Raw genomic sequence first — 7,031 nt, 5'->3', positions numbered from 1 at the left:
GTGGTGGTTAATGGTTATGCAAATGGTTATGCAACTTACTGTCTTCTATTGCAATTTACTTCATGTACTAATGAACATTATATCTAATGGTTAATGAGGAATGTGGAGTTGTGAATTGGATAATTACTTGTGGGTAATTTGTATAAAAAATTCTAACTCCCTGCTTTTACATGTGAGGTTACCGGGGTACGTTACAGCAGTTGACTAAGTAAATCCGGTGCATGCGTTGAATCGATTTTGTTGTGAAGCCCTTTTTTACAATATAGCATGACGGTCCACTTCCGTCTAGCGGAGGCTCAGGGCCACACAGCATAACTCCACAGTCCACTTCCGTCTAGCGGAGGCTCAGGGCCACACAGCATAACTCCACTATCACAGCCACCGTTACCCCGCAGCATATCTCACTCGTGGAAAAAAATACATTTAAAGTTTATTTTAAAACAATACATTTAAAGTTTATTTTAATATGGTGATAAATTGTTATTTTTATTTAAATTTTTGGAATTTTAATTTAATTATTAATAATTATTAAATAAATAATATTTATTTTTACATATGAGTATAATCAATTATAATATTATAAATTAATATTGTAATTTTTTTTATATATATATATATATATATATATATGATTTTTTTGTAACTTAATATTAATAATAATAATTTAAAAATAAATTTATAATTTAATTATTTGAAAAAAAATAATAAAATAAAATATATGATAAAATAAATATTAGTATGAGTATGATCAATCATAATATTAATTCATAATTTTATAAAAAAAATTAATTTTTTTAATAATAAAATAGAAAATTTATATATATTTAAAATATATTTTAAGGTTTTTTTGTCATTTAATAATAATAATTTAAAATAAATTTATAATATTTGAAAAAAGCTAATAATATAAAATATATGATAAAATAATTATTTCATACTGAATATTTATTAATATTTACTACCTATTTAATTATATAATTATACTAAATAGTAATAAAAAAACATGCATGAGGCATTCTAATTCTTAAAAGAAAAAAAAAAAAAACAATACAAAAAATAAACATATATTTACACAGTGGCATAATTGATTTATTCAACTTTTCCTTGTCTCCCCTGAATCTACTGGTTACTCAAAGATTAGGATGGTTGACGGTCCCTGCGTTACTCCATATAAAACACGTTGCCTCACAAAATGATGTTATTTTATTATTTTCCTTTGGACAAAAAATGTAAGTTGGCCAACTAGACGCATCAGACACACAGGGCAATTTGGGCATCTTTGGGACAATTTAAATGTAAATTTTCCTATGCAATTTTTTTTTTTGGTTAAGATCAACTTTTTTGTGGAGGAAGAAGTGTTAAATGATCAACTCTGAGATGAATTTATTTTTTCACAATCACTTCTTTTTCCATTGTTTTCCGACATTACCAACTATCTAGCTATTGGTCAATTCCCTCTTCACCTATATTCAAAAGAGAAGTGTAAGGTTGTTATAAAAAGTGTTTGCTATAGCTGGATTGGCAAAAACCTCTTCAGGTTGGCTCCTGATAGATTCTGAGAAGATGTGTGTGGGAGGATGAAGTATATAAAATCCTCTCAGCTTGCCATGATGGACCCTGTGGGGATCACTTTACTGAAAATAGGACAACCTTCAAAATCCTGCAAGTAAGATAATTTTGGGCAACCCTTCACAAGGATGCCGTGAGATACATTACACAATGTCATGAATGTCAAAGGATGGGAAAGCATAATTGGAAGGATGAGATGCCTCTTCAATCTAAAGTGTCTTTTGTTCCATTTAAGAATGGGGCATGGACTTCATTGGCTCGATTGATCCACCATTTAGAAAACTAAAATACATTATTATATGCACTGATTACCCAACCAAATGGGCTCAAGTGTAGGAATTCAAGGAAGAAACAAAAAAAAGTGGTTGAATTGTTGAGGGAAAATATCTTCTACTAGTTTAGTTTTCTAAGGGAATTGGTGAAATACCAAGGCTGCTAGTTCACCCCCAATCTAATTGAAGGGATAATAAAGAAACATCACATTCAGATTGGAATTCCACTCCATACTATGCCCAAGAAAATGGTAAAGTAGAAGTTTTTAATAGGGCATTACATAACACTATTACCAAAGTATTCAATGTAATAAAGAAGGATTAGGAAGAAAGGCTTGTTAAGTCTAGTTGTACCTACAACACTACTTGGAAAACCACAATGGTTTTAGCCCATATGAGTTAGTCTATAGGAAGAAGGCTTTATTGTCAAACGAATTTGAGTACAACACACTGAGGATGCCAACCCAACTTGACATTGACTTAACTGAAGCACATGATGATAAGATACAATAATTGTATGCATTATATGGGTATAGAATGCAAGCCTTGTTACACACTAAGGTGGTCCAGCTATAGGGAAAAATCTAGCGTGACAAATACATTAAAACTAGATCCTTCCAAGAGTGTGATTGGGCCCTCTTGTATGACTCTAGGTTATGAAAAATATCAACCATATTAGCTTCATAACACAATAAAGGAATAAGATTACCTTTCATTTTTCTCCAAGATTTATATATTGAGCACTCTTACTTAATGTGCCCATTCTTCTTGTAAAAGAACATTTGATGGTATCCTTATTGTCAAGTTTACCAATTGCCATATTCTTATGCTTTTTCTGATAGTGAGCACCCTTTTCTTTTCTTGAGCATACCTTTCCATGAATCACTAGATGAGAACTTTCTATTTTCCCCTGCAAAGGATATTTAGTATCAATGTGGGATATGGATTCCACTTGAATGTTTTCTACACTACGATGGGGGCTTGGGTATTTCAATAGGACTTCAGTACTACACTTCCATCAGGAACGTTTCACAACATGTATGGCTCTCAGAGCCTTAATTATAGTTCGGGAAGAAACATAGGGTGATTAGCTCCTATTTGAATCTTCTCAAAATCAGCTTTGTCAAGTAGACCTTGAAGAACCATACAAGGTATCTATAGAGTATCTTTAGCCTTTGTGGGGCTCCTTTGTTACCATTACATTGTTTTTCTTAATAAGGTTGGGTCTTAGAAACTATCCCATGATACACATAAGAAATAAGACTATTAGGGAAAAAATAAATCTTCTTTGACTCAAGGGTTATGAACCAAGCCTTTTAAGAACCTCATAAATTCTCTCTAAGGGAAATTTGGCCTTTGATTTTGGTATAAGCACCATCCAGTCATTTTTTGTACCACATATTAGGGTTAAGTCTTGTACCATAGTTGAGGAATAAGAATAATGCCCTTAAGTCAGAAATGAAGCTTTTCAACATTAATGGTCAGGAAAAAGGCTTCCAACTATCAATGGGAACCATTTGTATTCCTCTTAGAATAATATTGGGTCCTAGGTATTTACTATGTCTAGGGGTGGAAAACAAGGGCATTAGGCCATAAAAAAAGCTTCTCAAGCTTAGTATTTATGAAAAATGACTCAAACCACCACACAAATAATCTCTAAGGGATCTAACCTTTGGGTGAGGTATCAGTGCCATTTGGTGTTTTTTCTCATTGTAGTTGCGTTTTGGTGCCTCTACACTAGACCTACATACTACTAAGAAGTTTTATGCACTGCCTATGGCACTTGGGGTATTGACCATGGTTAAGGCATGAACATAAGGTGTTTAGGAACTATTTAAATATTCTCAAGATTAGGCTTAATGAACTAGTCCTAAAACAACCACCTTAGACTTCTGTATGATATATTTGACATCTAACTATGGATATAGGCACCATTAATATGTTTTCACAATAAGAAGGGCTCTTAAGGCCTATACTATGGTTAAATATAGAAGAGAAGATCCTATGCCCTAAATGAAGCTTCTTCGCCTCAAGGGAAATGGAAAAGGTCTTGAACCACCATATATATCCTCTCTAAGGGATCTCATACCTTGATTTGTAATATTTACACCATTTATATAGCCAATTTGACTCTTTACAAACCCTCAATATTAGTGGGCATGGATGTAAAGGCGAGGGACCTCTGTATGTTCTTTTAGAGATTAGATGGTAGCATGGGTATATTTTATGGTATCATGAACAATGGGAAAATGGATAAGCATAGTATATTCTATGGTGATGGAGGAGTCATGAACATAGGGATGTTAATAGGGCTACTAAAGCATGATGATATGGTGAGGCTTTAAGCTAGATATCTTGCAAGGAGGTTGGTAAAGTTGTGGGGTGGTTTTAGAAGGAGGTACAATTGTTACTAAGTAATGCTATGTGTAGAGTATGGAAGGAGCAATAGAGTAGGATTGTTCCTCCATGATTGAGGCTAGAGGAGGGGTTTTTATTGTCATAATTGATTCTAGGATGGTCCACTAAGAAAGAAACTTGACATAGAGGGTTGGATGCATGTGCCCAGTGGATTAGCGTTGTTTGATCGAAGGATGTTAGGTCCATCAATTTGTAGGGGTATATTACATACCCTATCCATAAATAGGATAACACTACAACTATTGATATTATTGTGATTCAGAGAATGACATGTTATTACATATAAAGAGATATAAAAAGAGGATGTTAGTTCCATCAATTTGTAGGGATATAATACCCTATCCATGAATAAGATAACACTACAACTATTGATATTATTGTGATTGAGAGAATGACATATTATTATATATAAAGAGATATAAAAAACGTTTCAGTATATTTTTTATAAAAATAAGATATATGCATTTAGAATTCAAAATTTGTTTAACAAAATTGAGAATTACCACTTATATTGTTAGTAACTTGGTTAATTAAAAATTTTCTTCCATATAATTCAAAATTTTATTTTAAACACATTTTTATTTCTTTTAAATAATTTTTTATATGCCCATGTTTTTACCCTTTCATATTATTTTTAATCCTGACCTATACAATAATTTTGAAACATAAATTCCCTTGGTTCTTGCCATAAAAGTCATTGCATAACTTTTATATTGTTTAGGAATTTTTTTTAATGCCCTATTAATAAAAGTTGAGATCTACAATCTAAAAGGAAGTTGTGTAATTAAGTTAAAGTCCTTGAATGATACCGTATCCTTCGCGCTCTTTTTTCCGAAGCTATGATAATTTTTCTGATTTAAAAATAAAATAAAATTAACATAACAAATTTGAAAAAATATTACTACACAATGCTTTCAAAAATGTTACAAATCATATTCATTTTTTTTATCAATAAGGTATTTAAAAACTATATTAATAATAGATGAAAAATAACACGATTGCTCATTTTTTATAAATTTTTATATAATTAAATAAAATTAATTTTTATAAATAAAAATAATATATTTAGAATACAAACTAGATGTTTTATATTTAATGTTTTTATATTAAATTTAAATTAGTTATAAAATATATAATGGTTTATTTAAATAAAAAAATGATTTGTTTTTTTTTATATTATTAATTAGTGTAGTCATATAAATTAAATAATTGATAGATGTTTATGTAAATATATAAGCATCAAAATACTTAAGTTACAGTCTATTTCACATTGTCAAGATAAAAAAATCATAAAAAATAACTAAATTATAATTTTATTTTAAATTGTTTTTACTATTCTTATTAATTATAAAAATAATTTATATATGAGTTGAAAAAATATACATTTAGAAAAATATGTAATAATACCTAAATTACTATGGAGATTCTTAAGCAGTAAATAACCCCTATTACAATATGAGCCTAGATCTATCTTAATTCTATTTCGACCAAACACCTAGAGGGATCAAATCTTTTTTGCATTTCAAGAGATTTCATCGCTCTCAACATTGGGTAGATTTGGGGCTTAGATGGATCTAGGCTAGTTTGAGTATTAATTATAATTGTAAATATACATTTTTTTTTTAAATTTAAATTTAAATTTTATTTTTATGTAATTTGACTAAGTCAAAATGTTTAATAGGATAATATAGGACATTACATCATATCATGCCCAAAAAACCATAAGTAAGGTTCATATGATACATGTTCATATAACATTTTTTTTTAGTTAATCAGTTTACATAAAAAGGTTAGAAAGACATAACTATTTTCAAGATAAATCTCAATCTTTGATGTATGGATACTTACAAGAATATTATTCTATGATTTTAAATCCTTATTGTCCACTTAATAATTATTGATAATTAAATCAAAATTTTGGAAGTCTTATATTTGGAAGCCTTAGCACACACTTACTCTTTTATATTATAATAATTATTTTTGTTAACTGTAGTGTAACTCTTTTACAATTTAGTTTTTTAGTTATTTTTTTAAGTAGCAACTTAACTTGTTATATTTTGTTATTTTTGTTGGAATTTGACAATAAAATTTCTAATGAAACTTTGGTGTTATATTATTTAAAATATATTTTTGATCATATAAATAGATTCAATCCTATAAAAAAAAAATTGGAAAAGTATTTCAAAAGAAAAACTAAAACATAAAATTGGAAAGAGTACTGGAAAAAAATGCTAAAATATAAAAGATTTACGTTACTATACTACTTTTTGTGACATTTACTTATCATTATTTTTCCAATTTCATAGGACCTAGATGCACTTTCCAACCCAATGTAGAAAAGATCTTATAATGTTTTGTCATGACTTATCATGTAATGTAAAAACAAAAATAAAAATAAAAATAACCACATTAAAATAAAAATAACTGTATAGTATTCTTACGTTATTTTTTACAAAAATACTCTTAACCCATGATTTTCCAGTAATATTATTTAAAAACAGATTTGGTTGAGGCTTTGACGGTTATTTATCTTCAATCTATCTCCACGAATTATAATTGTCATTTCTGATGTTTCATAATGAAACATTGAAGCTATGCTTCACGGTTAAACATTGAAGCCTAACAACAATGAAAATTAGAGTTATTGTTATAATGAACAATCCGCTCATGTTTCATGGCTAATCATTAAAACTAATCAGAATCAAAATAATAAAAGGTGCAACTGTTTTCGCTAAGAAGGATGAATATATTAGAAGATCGAATTAATGAGAT

Source organism: Pinus tabuliformis, chromosome J (genome assembly GCF_031772625.1).
Source record: "Pinus tabuliformis cultivar Carrire ecotype Pingquan chromosome J, CPIR1, whole genome shotgun sequence".
NCBI lineage: Eukaryota > Viridiplantae > Streptophyta > Pinopsida > Pinales > Pinaceae > Pinus > Pinus tabuliformis.
This window is presented reverse-complemented; position numbering follows the sequence as displayed.